Source organism: Herpailurus yagouaroundi, unplaced genomic scaffold (assembly GCF_014898765.1).
Source record: "Herpailurus yagouaroundi ecotype Mexico unplaced genomic scaffold, PumYag 164, whole genome shotgun sequence".
NCBI lineage: Eukaryota > Metazoa > Chordata > Mammalia > Carnivora > Felidae > Herpailurus > Herpailurus yagouaroundi.
Window position 1 is genome coordinate 13787374 of NW_024412405.1, and position 21688 is coordinate 13809061.

The window sequence follows — 21688 nt, forward strand, 5'->3', positions numbered from 1 at the left end:
TCATGCTCTGTCTCTCTCTGTCCCAAAAATAAAATAAACGTTGAAAAAAAAATAATAATAAAAAAAAAAACTAATTTAAAAACATGTACTTGACAGTTGGTGTCGGAGGGTTGCAGAATATGACACCCCAAAATATGCCTGTAGGAGCTCAGGACATGCCTCCTTGAAATATGCCTCATTGGTCTAGATTATTCTGAGCTGTAGGCACTTGAAAAACAGCAAATGCAGGGAGAAGCTTCAGCTCTTCCAAAAAGAGCTCGATTGTCATGGATGGGTTCTCTGGGAGTTTCCTCAACCAGGAAAGATTGACTCTTGTCACAGGAAGGCAGAGTAGACATCGACCCTAAACCCAGACAGACTTTGTCACAAACTATGGTACCTCCCATCTTTTCCTCTAAGGTCTTGCTCGTCTTTCCTAAAAATCATTTCCTCTCCCCGAAGAGGCCTTGCATCTCCCTCCCCTCTCCCTATCATAAAGATGGTATTTAAGCCTGAATTCTAAGCCACCTTGAGGAGTTACTCATTTTCCCCTGGCTCTTTCCCATCTTTATATGATGTTATGTGATAATAAACTTCTGTTTCTTTATCTCTTGTTAATCTGTCTTTTATTATAGGGTCTCAGAGAAGAACTTGGAAGGGTAGAGGGAGAATTATTTTCCCTCCCCTGCAGTGTCACAACACTACTAACAGCAGTAAAAGCTGAAATGACCGACCTCAACTTGTACTGAGCCCCCGAGGATGTTTTGGAAGCAGGAGGGGTGGAGCTGAATTTTCTGAGAGGCTAGGCACATGCATTGGCTGAAAGGTTAGAGAAATTGATGAAGACATAAAAAATGCAGGCTGTTGAATTGGTCGTTCTCAAATGTTCCTAGATGTGTGAATTTACCTCATTTTTCTCATCTGTAAGATGGATATTCAGTGAATGTTGGTCTGCCCATCCCTGCTAATGAGCAGATTTCATTCTCTTTGTGTGTATATAGTAGAAAAATCTATATCTATATTTGCATAGTACCTTATAGTTTGTAAAACACTTTCATATTTATGAGTGATTTGCAAACTTAAAAAAAAAGGAATGAGTTTTTTTCTTGAAATGAAACACTACATGGGTATGCAGGATGTAAGAAAATATAAAGGTGGGTTTCCTCTGGTTGAACGAAGTTGAAAATTTCAACCTTTGCAATGCCCCCAACTGTTCCTACACCTTCTTCCCCTCTATATGAGAACTTCTCTATGCAGTACAGTTGAAAACCTCTGCTATTCATTATATCATTTGAGCAAATACAGGACTTAGATGGACACTGATATGATAGAGACTCTTAGAAAGTGGGAGATTACGTTTACATTAAAATCACATATTTACTTCCTTAGGGCTTTATTCTAAGAGACAGCATGGTCTCTGGGGAAGTTCCTTGCAGGAAAGATGCTCTGCTGATGGGTGAAGGGATATTTTCTCCAGCTGGTCTGTCAGTTCACTGAGGGGATCACTTCTCTGTTTCCATTTCCCTGTCTCTACAATGGTTATATTAATTAATAGCAACCTCCCTTCTGTTTTCAAGGTTACTAAGAAAGGGATCCAAGTTCACTGAATGAATCATACACAAAGCCAGAGAGAAATAATGAACCAATTTGAACACGGATATGGGTGAAGAAATTTCCTTTTATCTTAGGCAAGCCAACATTTTCCATCATGCCGATTTTAATATAAATCTTGGTTAATGACTAATAACCAAAAGTCTTGGCTAGTGACTAATAAAATTGAGTTAGTCTACTTTTTGGATTACAAAAAAAGGCAATTGCCAGCTGAGTGGCCCACAGGGGATTCTTCTGAAGCAAATGAACCCTTGTCTTCCAAGTAGGGGTAATGTTCTCCCCTCAAGCCCTGTGAGATGGTCTTCCGGGAAAATAGTCTCAGCCCAATCTTCCTAAAGTTCCACAGGGATGAGCAGATCTTGTACAAGCTATGATATTTAAAGCCACACTAAGCCTGCAGGGTGCTATGCTATGAGAAGTAGGTTATTCCTATGACAGACCTTTGGTGATCTGATTCGGTATTTCAGGCCTGGTTTGTAAGGTTCTGAATGGGCACCGAATCTAACTGTGAGGTGGGCTACAGAGAAACCTTACTTTTAAGCATCTGATTGTCCAGGAGATGAATGAGTCATTACTATGGGTCTCAAGCTCCTTCCTTCTGTTGCCGGTTTTTAGTCAACAAGGAGAGGACTGGAAGAAGCACAGAAAAGTCTCTCGGGGTGAGCAGATCTGTAGAAGATTTGGTGCAAGAGGGAGGTGCTGGAACCTTTTGGTTGTATCTAATTTCCAGCTTAGGCAGTGATTTCAAATATCCAGTTTTTTCCCCTATACATTCAGGAAGAAAGGTGATCAGTTACTCATCCAGGACTGTGAATCCCCAGAAAGGAAGAAAGGTGATCAGTTACTCATCCAGGACTGTGAATCCCCAGACTTTCAGATTCTTTATGGATCAGAAGAATTCCAAACAAAACAAAACAAAACAAAACAAAACAAAACAAAACAAAACACTTTGGGGACAAACAGAAGCTTGGTGTCTTTCTATTTAGCTAAATGAGGCCTTTTAAAAAGTGACTTTCGTCTTCTGTCACCATCATTTCATTAACAAACTGACATTTAACTCCCCTTACCTCTCCCTACATGGAGGGCGGATTTAATCTCCAACAAAAGGCAATCTTTCACATTTGAGGTTTGGCTTTGTGAAAAAACGCATTGCACAATCTTTGTTTTTCTTGTTTTGCTGTGGAATTACAAGAGCCTTGCCACGGACCAGCACTTGGGAATCCTAGTGCCGGAACACCCTGGAATACTAGGGCAGAGTCTTTAGGAGTCTCTTTCATGTAGAATCAATGATCCCCAAAGGAAAAACAGTTTCAAGGGCTTTGAAGCGCTAACTATGAAGCGCTCAGGACCTTGTCATTGAGACATTAGACCTGCCGCGTGTTTGGCGATTGGGAGATATCAGGGATAGGAAGAAAGTAGAGGGCCTAATTTTCCTCCTCGATCATTGCCTTAGTGCCGGCACAAAGGGATATTTTGTCTGTGATTCTGTTTAGCATCACTCATATGACAGCGTAGTTCATCTCAAGGGTAGCTTGTTAATGGCTAAAGCCTAATAAAAGAGTATCAAAGACTTCAGTAGGAAATTAGGGCCTCCCATTCAGTCACTATTATTATCGTATTCTTGGTGGGAGAGAATCATTGTCAGTGGCCAGGGTGGCAGCCGTGGACATGGGGGTAGGGTTGCCCACATGACAGCATTATAATTCAGACAGAGTCGGGGCACCTGGGTGGCTCAGCCGGTTAAGCGTCCGACTTCGGCTCAGGTCATCATCTGGAGGTTTGTGAGTTCAAGCCCCGCGTTGGGCTCTGTGCTGAGAGCTCAGAGCCTGGAGCCTGTTTCCAATTCTGTGTCTCCCTCTCTCTCTCTCTGACCCTCCCCATTCATGCTCTGTCTCTCTCTGTCTCAAAAATAAATAAACGTTTAAAAAAATAATAATAATTCAGACAGAGTCAAGGCGAGGTCAGTCGGTGCTGGGCCAATATGAGGTCCAGAGGCAGCTGGGGTTGGCAGGGCAAAGGCACCAGGGGTCGCGAGGGGGGCTCTAGTGACCGCTAAAAGAGCAGTGACCTGACCGCCAAAAGAAGGAAGAAGCTTTGGAAAGCTCCCATTTCCAGGATTCCTCTGGTTGGGACACAGGTTGAAAGACTTAAAAAAATAATAATAAACTTAATTTTTTAAGAGCAGTTTTAGGTTACAGAGAGATAGCTCAGAAATTATAGGGAGTTTCTGTGTAAACCCATCCCCCCAATCAACAATTTCCCTATTAATAGGAATTATTGCATTGGTGTGTACTGTGGTCTGAAAGTTTGTGGCCCCCCCACCCCCCCAAAATTCATACGTTGAAAACCTGATGCCCAAGGTGATGGAAGCAGAAGATGGAGACTGTAGGAGGTGACTGATTGTCATGAAGGGTTGGATGAAATGCCCTTATGAAAGAGGCCCCAGAGAGATCCCTGTCCCCTTCTACCCTGCAAAGATACAACCAGAAGTCTGCAACCAGAAGAAGGCCCTTACCGGACCGTGGTGGCACAATGATCTGGAACTTTCAGCTTCCAGAACAGTGAGCAATAAATTTCTGTTGTTTATAAACCACTCAGTCTGTGGTATTTTGTCAAGCCAGAACTGACTGAGACACCGTGGTTCATTCATTACAACTGATGAACAAGAATTTACACATTATCATTAATGAAAGTCTATAGTTTACATTGGAGTTCACTTTTTGTGTTATAGGGCTCCGCGGATTAAAACCACTGTGTAACACGATGTGTCTGCCATTATAACATCATACAGGCTAATAGTTTCCCTGCCATTAATGGTATTAAGTATGTTAGTGGTATTAAGTACATTCTCATTGTTACACAAACATCACCACCATCCCTCTCCCCTTTTTTATTTTACAAAACTAAAACTCTGTACCCATGGAACTAGAACTCCCCATTCCCCACTCCTCACCAGCCTGGCAAGCACCACCCTACTTTCTCTCTCTATTTATTGGACTACTCTATGCACTTCATGTAGGTGGAACCAGAGTATTTGTCCTTTTGTGTCTGGCTTAGTTCACTTAGCCTGATGTCCTCAAGGTTCATCCGTGTCATAGCGTGTGTCACAATCTTCTTCCTTTTGCAGACTGAATGATGTTCTACCCTATGGTTATGCCGCGTGTTGTCGGAATGTTTATTCACCTGCCCATGGGTGCTTGGGTGGCTCCCATCCTTTGGTTAATGTGAAACATGCTATATACATGAATATGCAAATATTTCCTTAAGACCCTGATGCTGGGTCATATTGTAGTCTTATTTTTATTTTTTTTAAGTTTAAAAAAGTTTTTAAATGTTTATTTTTGAGAGAGAGAGAGACATAACATGAATGGGAGAGAGACAGAGAGAGAGGGAGACACAGAGTCCAAAGCAGGCTCCAGGCTCTGAGCTGTCAGTGCAGAGCCCGACGCGGGGCTCAAACTCACTCACAAACTATGAGATCATGACGCGAGCTGAAGTCGACGCTTAACTGACTGAGCCACCCAGGTGCCCCTATATTTAATTTTGAAAGGAACCACCATGCTGTTTTCCATAGTCCTGCACCACTTTACACAGCCACAAACAGCAAACAAATGTTCCAATCTTCTGCATCCTTACAAACACTTGTTATTTTCTGGTAAAATACTTTTTTTTTAATAGTAGCCATAATGGTATCTCGTGGCTCATGGCTCATTTCTTTTTATCTAATAATATTCCATTGTGTATAGAAGTACCATAGGTTTTGATCCACTCACCTACTGAAGGACTTCTTGGTTGCTTCCAAGTTTTGGCAGTTATGAATAAGGCTGCTGTAAACATTTATGTGCAGGTGTTCGTGTGGACATACATTTTAAATTCATTTGGATAAATACCAAGGAGCACGACTGCTGAAGCATATGGTAAGACTATGTTTAGCTTCATAAGAAACCCCTCGACTCTCGTCCATACTGGCGGTACCATGTTGTACTTCCAGCAAAGATGATTTTTGGTGTTCGTCGTTATTGTTACCCACGTCCCTTAACGGTCCTTGCTCTTGGTTGGTGTGCCCTGGGAAGGAAAAGTGCAGATGGACCACTGACAACCGGCAGAATCTTATTTTTATGTTCCTTCAATTCAGCCTTCAATCGACTAGCCCTCTCGAGAATGAATTTGGACTGAACCGAGGCAAAAGCTGCTTGGGTTTGGGTTCTGGCTGACAGAATTCATTTTCCATAGAGATTAAAGTATGTTAAGAAAGCCAGGATTTGAATACTCCCCAAAATAAAACTCACAGTGCTGCACCTAGGGTACAAATCACTTAAGTGCTAATATTTTTTTCTACTACACTTCCTGTGCTATTGATACTTGGATACACTTCAATGTTTGGGACCCTCTGTTCCACAGAAATCTGTTTACTTTTCAGATAAGGGAAGGTGGTAAAGGACTCTTCCTGAAAGTTTGAATCTGGAACTCAGAATTTAAAAATACCAGCTTCCTTGAGAATATTCAGAGTTGTTTTTATAGGTAGAATTTCTAAATTAAAATGACCCTTACCAGATACAGTCGCAACAGAAATGAATACATAGGTTCACCAAAAGACGTATAAGACAGTGTTCTCAGATGACTGTGTGTAATCCACAGTGAGCAGCAATCCTGATGTCCACCAACGGTAGGATGGATAAATCAAATGTGGTATGTTCATACAATGGAATCCTCTGTGGCAACAGGAATGACTGAACTACAAACACACAATGCAAATGGATACCATTCTGTTTTAATTACTATGGCTTCATTCTATACATCTTCCAGGACAAACCGACCCTCATTATTCTGCTTTATGGATAAAAGTATAAAGTAGGCAGTTAACTATCTTAGTACACTTTAGTCCTTGACGTTTGTGCTGTCTTTCGCCATGTCTGTGTGTGTGCTATGCATGACTTATTTTGCTGGGTGTTGGGGATATAAAGGAGTTTAACACAAAATACCAGCTCTGGTGGGCTTTACGCTCCTGAGCAGAAAAGACATATTGTCAGAAGGGTAAAGAATTGCATGTGGTAAAGCACACAGCAAAACAATGATAAGAAAGATGTGTCATAAGGCAATGACCTTTTGTCAAAGTACTAAGTACAATGAGTTCAACATAAAAATCCCTACACATTGGAATGCTCTGGTTTCACTCCTCAGATAACGATGAATTTGAAAAATAGTTTGGGTGGGGCGTCCTAGAATTTGGGGGCTTTACACAATATCATTTATATTTATGGGTTAGTAAGGAGACCTAACTAGTAAGGGCGTAAGCTTGAAAAGTGAGAAATAATATTTGAAAGGTGGGTTGGTATTGGATTACTTAAAGGCTTTATTCACTGTATTAGTTTTCTTTTGGGGCTGTAAGAGTGCCAAGAACTTAGTGCCTTAAAACAACACAGATTTATTGTCTCATAGTCCTGGAGGTCAGAAGTCTGAAATGAGTCTCACTGGGCTAGAATCAAGGTCGCAGCAGTGCTGTATCATATTCTGGAGACTTTAGGGGAGAATCCATTTTCTTGCCTTTTCCAGCTTCTAGAAGTTTCTTACATTTTCTGACTATGGCTCCTGATGTCATCAAGGCCAGCAATGTCTTCTGGCGTCATTCTGAAATCATTCATTCCAACGCTGACTTTTCTGCCTCCCTCTTCCACATTTAATGATCCCATCTATATTATCCAGGATAATTTCCTTATTTTTAGGTCAGCTGATTAACAGCCTTAATTCCATCTGAAACCTTAATTCTTCCTTGCCACGGGTGTGATGGTTAGTTTTATGTGTCAGCTTGGCCTGGCTATAGTACCCTGTTATTTAATCAAAACACTATTCGAGGGAAGGGGGAAAACAAACGTTCCAGAGAGGGAGGGAGGCAAACCATAACAGACTCTTGGATACTGAGGGCTGGTGGGGGGTGGGGGAGAGGGGAAAGTGGGTGATGGGCCTTGAGGAGGGCACCTGCTGAGATGAGCACTGGGTGTTGTATGGAAACCAAGTTGTCAATAAATTATATTTAAAAAAAAAAACACTATTCGAGGTGTTGCTGTGAAGGTATTTTGTGGATGTGGTTAACATCTAGAATCCGTTGATCTTACGATTACCTCAGATAATTTGGGTGGGGCCTCACCCAATCAATTGAAAACGCTGAGGTTTCCCTGGAGAAGAAATGCTGCCTCACGATTGCAGTATCAACTTCAGCCTGAGAGTTTCAGACTGTTGGCCTGCCCTACAGATTTGGGACTTGCTACCCCTGACAACTGTGTGAATCAATATATAATATATACATTATAATATATATAATAATATATGCTATATATTATATATAACATATAAAATAAAATTACATTAAATATATAATTATAATATGTATAAAATATATTATATATTATATTTATATTTATATTCATGGGTTAGTATTTATATGGGTTATAATATATATATATATTTTTTTTTCCTCCTGTATTAGGCAGAATAATGGACCCCAAAGACATGGCTGTGCGTGTATTATGTCACATCCAGCTACCAAGTTTGATTATTCTTCTACATTCAAGGAGACTTCATTGAAGAGATTTGAATGGGAAGCAACTTGGTAAAAGATTACTTTTACGATGGTGTGTCAGGTATACGGAAAGAGAGACACCAGAAAAAGGTAGAGACACATCCAGGTATGAGGCAATGTGGTTCTGGGTCAGAGTAGGTGGTCCTGCGAATGAAAAATAGAGTAAGGTTTTTCCAGGGCTTTGGAAATAAGAATGAGTAAACATGCAGTTAATTTTACACGGAGGTAAAGGGTAGGACAGAAAAAGGATTTTGAGCCAGTGTCACACTGAAAGATATTCAGCTAAGGGACAGCAACCGTGCCAGTCATTTAAACCCATAACATTTAATATAAAGAAGTGTTACCTAATATAATTTAATTTAATATAAAGAACATGTTACCTAGTGGAAGGTGGTTCACTAGCTGAAATTAAGTCCTCGGGGGTACACAGAGCAAACGCAGAAAGCAGCTACCTACAGCTGTGATGGAGGGAATGTGAACAAGAAAAAAACTTAGAAATTTAGAAGAGGGGAGCCTGGGTATCTCAGTCTTTTAAGCCTCACACTTCAGCTCGGGTCATGATCTCAGTTCATGATCTCGCGGTTTGTGAGTTCGAGCCCCATGTTGGGCTCTGTGCTGACAGCTCAGAGCCTGGAGCCTGCTTTGGATTCTGTGTTTCCTCTCTCTCTGCCCTTCCCCCCCGCTCGCTCGCGCGCTCTCTCTCTCTCTCTCTCTCTCTCTCTCTCCCTCAAAAAGAAACAAACATGAAAAAAAAAAAAAAGAAATTTAAAAGAGATCCCAGCCCTCCACCAGTTTGGATCAGGTCCTCTTTGGTGACGGGGAAGGTAGCCTCGAAACAGGCGTCCTGCCGGTGATGGATGACACGCGCTGGGGGCCTGGGTGCAACTGAGATGAAACTGCCCAGGTGAGCGCTGCAGAAGAGGGGGACAGTCCCCGCCTCCTGTTTCGCCCGGCCAGCGCCCCCTGTTGGCAAAAACAAGCATCAAGCTGACTGGCAAAGGAGACCGGGCCACAGGGTCCGGTTCCACTGTTACCAAGCAGGGCAGAGAAAGACGGATTTGGAGCCTAGGCCATCAATGAGGAACCAGCACAACCCCCATTAGATAAAGCCTTGGTAATAAGATGGTAAATAATAGAGAATACTGGCGATATTTCTTTGTTCACGTGTCCTGCTTTTCACTAAAAAGTGGCAATACTGCGCCACAGTGAAATCCTTACTTTCACACACCTCTGGGGACAGAGTAGAAAACGAAAGTAGGTCGACTTTACTAAGAGAATTGGAGCCGGAAGAAGGCAAGCTGGCTAGAAGCACTTCGCGAGTCACGGGCAAAGCCGGATGTAGCTCACGGTGTAAAACCTCTTTCACCATTTCCTACGTCACTTACGCTGTTTGTGTGACGCGAGGAGGGAGCAAGTGTGAGTTGACTGAATATGTGACGAGAGGAGGAAAAAGCTGCCATGCTTTTGCCTTGACCGCCCTTCTGGTCGTTGGCGATCTGTCTGGCGACGTCTCCTCTTCTCCGAGTCAGATAGTCCAACTGTCCTTAATACTGGTGTCACCTGTGCAAGCATGGGTCCCAACTCTGCTGTTCAGTGCGTGGCCTCAGCCCAAACTGCTCCCTTCTCTGAAGCACTGTTTCTATATTTGTAGAATAAAGGGGGTGAGCTAGAGAGTTCTAAGAATCTCTTGTCTCCCTCCCCTTTTTCTAGTCCTTTCCCCTTCATGAGTGGGCTTTGTTATGCATGTAAGTGCCTCATAGCATGATGTCTGAACTGAGCTCCTTCATATGGGACCAGAGTGAGGCATGCCTGAGACTCCCAGGGAAGGTGTTTTCAAAGACGTTTTGGAATACCCAACACACTTTTTGAGCATATTGGATTCAGCTCTGTTTAGTTTATTTTGCCCATAATATATACAGAAAAGGAAAACAAATGGTGATAATACCGAATTGAAAATGGAGATGCCGATCGATCAGTCTCCATCATAGAGTGTACATTTTGAAGGCAGAGCCCAGATAATTTTTTTCTTCTTTCCAGGCATCCAGCTCAGTGCTATGGCCATCTGTGTACTCAGGAGATACTGGGTGAAGTTAAGTGGATTATGTATGTTTCCATTTCTGGTAGTTCCATGGTTTTTTTTAAAAAGACTATTTAGTGTAGAAAAGTTAGATGGTGTTTTGGCTTTGAGCCTCATAACTTTTGTAACTTGACGGAAGTCACCATAAACTCTAGATCATATGTGTTAATTTTCAGATTCAAAACTTCTATTTTACTCCATACAACTAGAAGGAGTAGGGTTTGATTCAACTCACAGGCTCCACAAGCAATTAATGGACAATGCAGAGTACCGATCTGTAAACTGTAAGAAGGAAAGTATTGGTTGGACAGTCAGGTCACAGAATGTCTACCATGTGCATAATCCCCTTTGGAGGGAATCCTCTGCCCACAGTCACCGATGAGAGGGGAGGCTGGTGGGCACGGCATGATCATATCCCCACTTCCCACCCTGCTCCTTTTATGGGCCAAGAATGGGAATTTGACCCAAGGACTGCCGTTCAAGGCTGGCCAAATTTTCCCTCATCCCCTGCTCAGGTTGGCTGATCAGTTTCTCTCTTTTGAAAATTTAGTTTTGAAATATAGGAAAAGTTGGCTGAAACCCAAAGATTATTATGAAGAAAGAGGTAAGAGAAACCCATGATATTCTGCATTCCAGGTAAAGTCAAGAGGGAGTAGTGGATATGGTGAGTCAAGAGAAGTCCAGTGGTAGAGAAAGGACATACAGAGTAAATACAAAGAACCAGCCAGTGGTCCAGAGGGAAGAGAAACGGACATGTAGAGAGCCACTTGGAACTGAGCAGAGGTCCCAAGATTCAAAGCATCCCCCAAAACGTGATGGTACAGCTGTGCTGTATCTGCTATAAATACTATAAAAGCTGCACTTAGCAGAACTCCAGTGTTAAATCTTGCTACACAGCTGATACTTGCAGGAACCAGATAAATGTGGTGTCTCTCTTTTTCTCCTCCTTTTGCTCAATCCTATCTCACATATACTTACAAGGTATATATGAAGTTTAATATGTATATGTGTTTGGGGCCTCTCGGTGACTCAGTCGGTTAAGTGTCTGACTCTTGGTTTTGGCTCAGGTACACGATAGAAGAATCCGTAAGTTCAAGCCCTGCATGGGGCTCTGCGATGACGGTGCAGAGCCTGCTTGGGATTTTCTCTCTCTCCCTCTCTCTCTGCCCCTCTCCCACTTTCTCTCTGTCTCTCAAAATAAATAAACTTAAAAAATATGTTTTAATATTATAAATTCAATAATTTATAAGGCATACACATCACACGTAATATTTAATTTATGCTGGGATCCAATTATGTGATTAAATTATATAACCTCTCTACTTTGTTACAATATGTCCTTTTGGAATGTTAGTCTCCATATAATGTTTAACATATAAAGAACTGTGTTCATCACTCTCTGTTTCTCTAGGACAAGAGAGAGGGGATGGGCCAAAGCTGGAAGGACAGTCCACCGTTCAGACAGAAGGAAATACACACCGAATGGAAAATGAAGACACAGAGATCAACATCCAAATCCTAAAAGCAGTAACAGTGCAGTGCTCAGTAAACGGCTTGGTAAAAAATTTCATTTTATCTCCTGGATCAACATCAAATCCACCAGATGGGGCTCTAATATTCTTTTAGTTCAATGACAGAAAATTCCAAGCATTTACTATTATCTTTAGAGACAGAAAATATATTTCCCATATTAAAAGAATTTGCTTGAGATAGGGCTGTGCCTTAATAAGCATTATCATTGTTTAGTATCTTTTAATGCTATAAGGTGATTTATATAGAGAGTGGCCACTTTGCTGAGAATCCAGGCATCCAAATAGTTGAATTAAATCAATTCAAGTAATTCTGAGTTAAATCCTTTTGCAAAGGTTCTTTTAAGGAAATAAGGACATATTTCACACACAAATAGATGCATATTGCTACAGGACTGTTCTGTCTTTGGAGTCACTGACATAATTTAAAATGTGAATTGTTTAAAATTATATTAAATCATTGTGAAATTTGTCACAGCTGCAATATACTCAGCCCAATCCAGCTATTTTGACAGGTTGTGCTTTAAGAGTTAGAAATTGAGATTTTTTTTTTTTTTTCAGGGCAGGGATGTGGGTTCTCCAAAGAAAACATTTTGCTTCTATTTTTCTGAGGTTTAGATTTGGAAATCTGAGTCTCTTCTTGGACTCCTTTCTCCGTGACTCATAACTTTTGTTCAGTCTGGAAAGAATGCCAACTTGGGAACTACATCTGAATTTTGATTGAGAGAGTGGGTGGGTCAAAATCACAGACTTGAGACTGAGCTGGGTCGGACCCATAATGTCATCCAGTGGAAAAGTCCTGAGTTAGAACCAGGAGCCAGGCTTTAATGATGTCTCAGGTCAGCCTGTCATGAAGGACCACCACCACCGGTAATGAAAGTGATTTCTAACACTCACCCAAAGTGTCTATGTGTTGACCATTTTGTCCTCCTTCCATTGGCCTCCCGGGCCTGGCTGAGGCTCCCTTTGGGAAAGACAGTTCTCCAGAGAAGGTGGTAGCTGAGTTCCCAGCAGCCAACATGCACGGGAGCTGGGGGATGGGTGCACATCTGTCCTTCTTGTCGCTCGGGTCACCAGCTGCACAGCCCCATGTAGACTCACTTGGCAACGATACCTCCTGGAGCTGAGCAATGCCACAGCCCTATTTGTACTAATCTTCCTAAAAGGGAAAATTTTGTAGATTGTAAAGATTAGTGAACTTTTATTTCCAGGAAAACTGGAAGTACATAAACAGTCTAAATTGGCCCCAGTGGAGTTAGTCCCCTTCCTGCCCCCCCCCCCCCCCCCCGCCCCAACCACATTTGTAGCTAAAACATGAAAAGTATCAAATAGACATGCTTGCTTAAGCCATTAGATGTATTTGGTGCTGTGGCCAGCAATTTCTGAGGAGGCTACAGGGGGTTAGACTCCACAGCCCCACCCTGCATCCCCGTCTTTGGAGTGGGGCTGGCTCAATCTACTGCTGGGTAGAGGCCAGCCAGGAAAGCAAAAAGCAAGTTCTGGAAGGCATGATGAAAACTAGTGTCAAGTGTCTCTTAAGAGGCTGGAGGCTCTGGGAGAAATACCTTCCAGGGATTCTCTCTTGTGTGTCCACCATCAGAGCTGGCAGGCATCATCATCAAACCCAGTTTTGTACAAGTGAAGACGTGACTTGCCCCAGGCCATGCTGCATCGACAGTAGAGAAGCATTCAGCACTCTTGGGCTTGATTTGGGAAATAAGAGGGCGCTCACGAGCAATGAAGAGTGGAGGAACAGACAGCACTCGGAGATCTTCCAAGAAGGCAGACAACCTCAGGGAACTCATCAGGGAAGCACATTTATTGAGTACTTATTATGTACCAGCCTCTGACACACATAGAGTGCAGCTCCTGGGTAGTGAGGAAGGACATAGGTTTTGGGATCAGATGACCAGAATTCACATCTGGAGTCAGCCATTTCCCAGGCGAACAGCTCCTCTTGAAACCTACACACTTCAGTTTTTAACCTTCACAGTGGAAATACTGGTCCCTGTGTCACAGAGCATTTCAAAAGATCAACTGACATCACTTGCATAAAGTGCTTATTTTACAGGTAGGAGGGAACTACTTCTCAAAGGCACCAAGTGGGTGCAGGTGTAAAGGGAATACTGGTACAGGTCTCTCTGACTTCTGGCCCCTCTGATTGAATACCCCGCGGGGATGAAGCAGAGACTAGGTTGAAGGGGTGGGCTCATGTCTTGCAATAGCTCCACCCCTCTGGCATCATCAGCAAGGGCTCTTCTCCGGCTGTTGACTCTGCCTTTTGAACGTGCCAAACTCTCCCCAGCCTTAGAGTGTTGGCCTTGGTTTGAATGCAGTTTGGGATTCCATTGCCCTGGCCACTGCTGGACTCACTCCCTCACCCTCTTTACGTTCTTGCTGAGATTTTTACCTTCTTGTGAGGCCTCTCCCGCACAGCCTGACCACCAGTGTAATTCCCAATACGCTTTTTCTTCTTTCCAAATGCTCCAAGAGGGCAAGGATCTGCGTCTGTTTTCTCCCCCCACTGCTGATGCATGCCCAGTGCCTAGAATGGTGCCTGAGACTTAGTAACCAGTTAATAGACGTCTGATGAATGAATGTTGAATGAATGAGCAGATGCAGAGGGAGGGCCGAAGGAAGGCAAGAGAAGGATAAGGCCTCAAACAGGAGTTTTGAGTACTGAATTTTGAGCCTAAAGGTAGTAGGGTGGTATAAAGCTCAGTTACTTACCCTATAGCTCAAGGTCAGATTGACCAGGGGCAAGCTTGAATTTCTGTAGAGTTGTGTAATATTGAACTAGGACTTCTTGCCCCTGTGTAGGTCAGGGCTAGTTGCAGGTTTCAGACATCAGCCTGCATCTTTTCATTCAGCCCGTAAGTCAACAATAAAGTAAGTGACGTATTCCCTGTAAACAGAACACGCAATATTTTGTTTAATGTGTAGTTGGCTGCAATTGCATACGTAGGCCAAAAATAGCAAACAGAGACAGGCTGGGTCTCGTGAGAAGCGTTTGTTTTAATTCTCGCTTACGAATGCTGTTTAATTTGATGGGAGCGAACAATGTACATTTCACGAATTAATACATAACTGGAAACCGTCATTGACGGCCACCATGTCTGCAGCTGTTTTGATGGGCCTTATCAATTGGGTTCTGGGCTGCAGCCCGGCGGATCCATCTTAGTTGCCACGTCTTCCCTGAGCCTCAGTTTTTTTGCCTGTAAAGTGGGTTTAATAATTAGCTCAAGGGGTTATTCAGAGATCAAAGTACTGTTGGTGCCAGTTTTTAAGTTTTCTTTACAAGTTGTAGTAGGGGCGCCTGGGTGGCTCAGTGGCACCCCACTCTTGATTTCAGCTCAGGTCATGATCCTATGGTTCGTGGGTTCAAGCCCCGTATCGGGCTGTATGCTGACAGTGAGGAGCCTGCTTGGGATTCTCTCTTCTTCTTTCTCTGTTCCTCCCCTGCTTGTACTCTCTCTCTCCTTCTCTCTCTCTATCAAAGTATATAAATAAACTTAAAAAAAATAAACATAAAAGCATGTAACATAAAATTTGCCATTTTAACCATTTTTAAATGTACAGCTCAGTAGTGTTAAATATATTCACACTGTTGTGGAACATCTTCGGAACTTTCTCATCTTGCAAAACTGAAACTCGGTACCCAGTAAATAACAGCTCCCCATTTCTCCTTTCCTCAGCCCCTGGCAACCACCATCTGCTTTTAGTCTCTATAAATTTGATTACTTTAGATATCTAATATTAGCGGAATCACACAGTGTTTGTCTTTTAAGACAGGTTTAGTTCACTGAACATACTGTCGTCAAGCTTCATCCGTGTTGTAGCACGTTGTGGGATTTCCCTCCTTTTTAAGGCTGGGTAATAACCCATTGTATGTATACACCAGTTTTATTTATCTGCTCCTCTGTTGATAGACATTTGGGTTGCTTCCACCTTTTGGTGGTTGTGCCCAGAGCTGCTGTGAATGTGGCATACAAATGTCTCCTTGAGACCCTGCTCTCATACTCCTTTGGGGCCATCCCCAGCAGCGGCATTGCTGGGTCATAAGGTAGTTCTATCGTCAGTTTTGTTGAGGAACTACCTGCTGGTTTCCATAGTGCTTGCATTATTGTGTATTCCCACCAACAGTGCACAAGGTTTTAATTTCTTCACATCCTCACCAGCGCTTACTTTCTCTCTTTAAGATAATAGTTTTTGTTTGTGCCAGTTTTAGAAATCATGCTAAATTATTAGCGTGAGATAATTCTAAAAGGAGTGCAGATGTTTGCACAAACTTATTTTATAAAAATATAAACGTAGGGGAGCCTGGGTGGCTCAGTCGGTTAAGCATCTGACTCGTGGTTTGGGCTCAGGTCATGCATGATCTCATGGTTTGTGAGTTCAAGTCCCTCATTGGGCTCTGTGCTGACAGTGTGGAGCCTGCTTGGAATTCTCTCTCTCCTCTCTCTCTGCCCCTCCCCTGCTTCCTCTCTCTCTTTAAAAATAAATGAATAAACTTAAAAAATATATAAATGTAAAGCACGTATTTATATCAACATAAATACATAGATAAAAAACAGGATGAGTGTTAAGGCAAATTGGGTTGGGGGCCATAACACACGTGTTTATAACATCATCCACTAATATATATGGAGTGCTTGTGATATATGGGGTAAAGCATTATGGGCTGCTGTAATCATAACAAATGAAAAATTATAACAAATTCCATGTTTATGTAAAAAAAAAATTACACCGATTCAAAAGCATATCGAGCAAAGAGCAAGTCTTCAGTATGCTCTATACTTACTCCCCACTCTTGTTACCCTTTCAAAACTCTACTTGGCCATAGTAGCCGTTGAACAAAACTTTGCTCTACCCTTTTAGATAGCTGCTATGCATATATCTATATCCATGTTCCTTCCCAACCCCCCCTTTTGGTTAGATGTTACTATACATAGTTTTCATTAAGAGTTCAATTGATTTATGGGGCGCCTGGGTGGCGCAGTCGGTTAAGCGTCCGACTTCAGCCAGGTCACGATCTCGCGGTCCGTGAGTTCGAGCCCCGCGTCAGGCTCTGGGCTGATGGCTCAGAGCCTGGAGCCTGCTTCCGATTCTGTGTCTCCCTCTCTCTCTGCCCCTCTCCCCTTCATGCTCTGTCTCTCTCTGTCCCAAAAATAAATAAATGTTGAAAAAAAAATAAAAAAAAAAAAGAGTTCAATTGATTTATTTAAAATATTTCCCTTCAGCTTTATTGGTATATAATTGACATATAACACTGTGTAAGTTTAAGTTGTATAATGTGATGACTTGGTGTGCGTACGTATTGTGAACTGCTTGCTACCTAAGGTGAGTTGACATATGTATTACCTCCCATGGTTACCGTTGTGTGTGTATGTATGGGTGTGTGTGTGTGTGTGTGTGTGCGTGTGTGTTAAGAACATTTAAGATCAAATGTCTTAGCAAATTGCAAGTATACACTATTGCGTTGTTAATGATGGGTCACCGTGCTGCACGTCACATCCCCAGGACTTATTTATCTTACAACTGGAAGTCTGTGCCCCACGACCAGCATCTCCCCATTTTCCCCATCCCCCCCACCCCCACCCTGCCTATCACCATTCTACTCTTTAGGTTTGGCTTTGGGAGATCCCACATATAAGTGAGATCATACAATATTTGTCTTTCTTTCTCTGACTTAATCATTAAATTTAAAATGTGAGTATTTTATCCACTTGAAATGATTTCTTGGTGGCCGCAGTGGTTGTCTCTGTTATATCCAACGTAAAAGTATTATTGCAGATGGGACTATTCACGTTAGCATTTGACTTTATACGGTTGCTGAAATCTTGTGAAAGGGTCACACCTTCCTGTGAGAAGTCATGACATGCCTTGACAATCGAGAGCAGTCAGACAGAATGGTCCTCCAAGAGTCATTTCCAGCATCTTTTTTTTTTTTTTAAAGTTTCTTTATTTATCTTGAGGTGGGGGGGCAGAAAGAGAGGGACAGAGAATTCTAAGCAGGCTGTGTGCAGTCAGCACAGAGCCTGACGCAGGGTCACACGAACTGTGAGATCATGACCTGAGCTGACAACAAGAGTCTGATGCTCCACCAACTGAGCCACCCAGGCCATCCAACACCTTTTGTTTTTTATCATGGGGAGTGGTTAGGATAGGTTGTTTCCTGCCAGATGTGCAGTTCTTGTTTTAGTGAGTACTGTGGTTAAGAGTTTAAGTTTAGGGGTAGAGTTAGGGTTCAGGTGTTGGTTCTCTTTAATGTGTTTGGATCACATTTTCATTCATTCATTCATTCATTCATTCATTCATAAGTGCCTGCTATGTACAGGGCACTGTTTGTTGCTCTGAAGATACCGTAAAGAGGAGCATAGAAGTAAAATCTCTTTACCCGTAGGCCTTACATGCTAGTATGGGGAGACAAACTATAAACATAATACAAATTCATTTTTAAACCGTAAAACAGTATTTGAATGCCACTTTTCATGTTTGACTCTGGCTTTGATGGAGGCTTCTGTCTTCCTGGCACAGCATAAAAGCAATATCTCCCGCACATGCTTCATTCACCTCTTGGGTTAGCAATGCTTCATCGCACTGTGTCGAAACCGGCCTCTGCTTTACTTGACTATGGCAAAAATAATCATGTCACTATTTAGTTTGCTGATATGACTAGAAAACTGATTATAAAATATCAGATTCATGATCGAGCGTGTACCTTTGTAATTCTATGAATTCTCTGGCATTTCAGCTGTTTTTTGAAAAATGGGTAGCAAGGTAATTCCAAATAAAAATGCATTTTTATGGCAAAAGTTGATTGAGTCTCCCTGATTAGTCATTGAGGTTGCTTCCATTTAAATCAAACCTATTGCAAAATGCACAAAAATTCTTTGAAGAAATGTAAAATGCAATACACAAATACAAAGTGTTGTCAAGGGTTTTAATAAAGAATTTGACTCTATTTTCTGATGTATGACTGCCGGCAGCCCTTAAGCCTCACCCTCTCTCTTCCTCTTCTGCCTTATATTTAGGCAAGCTGATAAGAAAGCCTAGGTGCTACATCCTTTGGCACTGGAAGAAGGTTCAAACTGGGCCAGCACAACCCTACTCCCAACCACAATAAAAACTCAATCTCCTTTCCCTGCTCTCAGGCCACTTTTCGGACCAGCTTGGGAATCCTATTTTGCTCTCCCCAGAAAGCCTTATGATGTGAGTAATAAACCTTTTTATACTCTCTTGGGCATGCATGCAGGTGTGTGTGTGTGTGTGTGTGTGTGTGTGTGTGTGTGATCATTAACCTTGATGGCTCAATCAAATCTTGAGTCAGAGTCCCTCTGATTCTAAAGAGCGGCCACAAGAAGAATGGTTTTCCAGAAAACATCAGGGGAAACACCCTTCCCCTTGTTTATACCTCTTGACCATTAGTAAATATTTTGCTCAGTTGGTTTATTTAAAACAACCCTGGTGGAACAATAGTTATTAGCAACATCGAGTTGTCTGTCAGAGCTTGTCTGGTCAGCCCCAACCAGTTCTGGAACCAGCCCTGAACCTCCAGAGATCAGGAATCAGGAGTGTCTTGGTACCATTGTGTTTGGCTGAGCCATGGACACACATGTATCTGAGTCCCAGCCTTCTCTTTAGTCCTACTGAGATGATCCAATCTATACTCTGTCTCAGTCTCTCTCCTGAGCCAGGAGTCTTGACCTAAACCTTACTTCTATTGAGGAAGAGAACCTTAACATTTTCCCCAGCTGTGCACTGCTCTGTTGTTCTCAGCACTGACCAGATAGACTGTTGATGTACTGATTGCCTAAGACCTGACCAGCTGTTGAGGTGCCACCATTCAGATAAAACGTCCCCAGATACTGATCTCTGCCCCAAGCAAGCAGATTTTTCATGCTCCTTTGGACACAGTGGGCTGGCCTTTTTAGTTCTCTTAGGCAGGGATTGGCCCTACAGCATTGGCAATTTCCCCAGCCCCATCGTTCTCAGGCTTGGTTTTCATATTCATCCTTCTCTTACATCCCCGATGCCTCACCCCTTTGAATGCATCCATAAACAAAGATACATTCATTCTAGATGTGTTACTTTTGTCTTAGTATGCCTTATGGCCAAGACTGCCAAGTATTTTACATATGAATTAAAGTTTTGTGTTTTCCTTGACTAATTTCTTTTTTTTTTTAAGTTTATTTATTTATTTTGAAAGACACAGAGACAGTGCGAATGGGAGAGGGGCAGAGAGAGAGGAGACAGAGAATTCCAAGCAGACTCCATGCTGCTAGCACAGAGCCCGATGTGGGGCTTGAACTCACAAAATGGTGAGATCATGACCTGAACAGAAACCAAGAGTCTGAGGCTTAACTGACTCAGTTACCCAGGTGCCTCTCCTTGACTAATTTCTTATGTCATGATTCTACATTATGTTTATTTACAAAATTGGTCAGAGAATTACCAACATTTCTTTTCTAGTCATATTTGCCTCCATACGTTGCTATTTATAACTATCCTGTGAGAACTTCTAGACCTTCTTTTTTTTCAAGTTATTTTAAATGTTTGTTTATTTTTGAGAGACAGAGAGAGACAAGAGTGTGAGTGGGGGAGGGGCAGAGAGAGAGAAAGAGAGAGAGAGAGAGAGAGACACAGAATCTGAAGCAGGCTTCAGGGTCCGAGCTGTCAGCACAGAGCCTGACACAGGGCTCGAACTCACGAATGGTGAGATCATGACCTGAGTCCAAGTCGGACGCTTAACCAACTGAGCCACCCAGGTGCCCCTAGGCCTTCTTGTTTAGTGCATACAGGTGAGACTGACCTCAGGAGGGCTATAGTATATCAGAACTTCTCAAAGTCCCAAATATTCCCCAAATGCCATAAAGGATGCCTTTAGGGCTTCATCTCTTGTGTTAGATATATATTGCTGTGTAACGCAATATTACCTCATAACTTTGTGGCCTCGAGAGATAAACCCTCATTATCTTGTACACTTTCTGTTGGCCAGGTACTCAGGGCAGGCTAGCTGAGTGTTTCAGGTTGACGGTCACTCATGAGGATGCAGTCAGGACATTGACCAGGGCTGTAGTCACCTTAGGTACTCGACTATGGGTTGAGGATCCTCTTCTAGGACGGCTCACCCACATGGCTATTGGCAGGAGGACTCAGTTCCTTGCCACGTGGACCTCTCTCCACAGGCTTCCTGAGTGTCCTCAAGACATTGCAAAAGTGGCTGGCTTTTCCCACCCACAGGGGGTGATCCAAAAGCAAGCAAGATGGCAGCGGCCCTCTGTTACAACCTAGCCTCAGAAGTCACACTCCGCCATTTTTGCGATATCCTGTTGTTTCCACAGGTCAGCCCTGGTTGGTGTGTGAGGGGAGGACACAAAGGCATGCACGTCAGGAAGTGGGGATCCACGGGGACATCCCGGGAGCGGACTACACACCACTTTCGCTCCCGATTGGATCAATTAGATACCAAACTCTAGACCATCCAGCTCTTCTTTTTTCTCCACTCATCCCATGGACTGGCTGCTGAGTGGTTTGAAGATTAGCTGCTCTTGATTTGCCAGTCAGCTGCAGTGAATGTGTGTAAGGGGGTGTCTTGTGGTATAAACCTACCTGTTGTAGGTGATGAATGGAATACCACAGGGCTCCTTTCTAAAGAGAGGGTAGAGATGAGGCCACCCGTGAAGGACATCTTCCAGATTCACTTGATTTCAACAAAAACTCCGAGAAGGGAGAAAATAAGACAAAGGGGATGGGGAAGAGAAGCAAACTAGGTTTCTCGGTACCCCAGCCTACCCCCCAGACACCTTTACTTGTCCACTAGGTGGCTGTCAGGATTGCAGCTCTGGGATACGGCCAGCAGAGGGCAGGCTTCTGTGAGCCGGAGACTGCCAGCTAACGTCTTCAGATTAAAGG

The 21688-nt window shown here is 42.8% G+C and overlaps 1 long non-coding RNA gene across 1 annotated transcript; it reads left to right on the top strand.

The window, feature by feature from the left end:
* The first annotated feature begins 624 nt into the window (after positions 1 to 624).
* Positions 625 to 18962, top strand: LOC121037933 (uncharacterized). The gene is made up of 3 exons (XR_005794065.1): positions 625 to 805; positions 11656 to 11801; positions 18808 to 18962. It is a non-coding gene; the product is annotated as an uncharacterized LOC121037933 (long non-coding RNA).
* The last annotated feature ends 2726 nt before the right edge of the window (positions 18963 to 21688 follow it).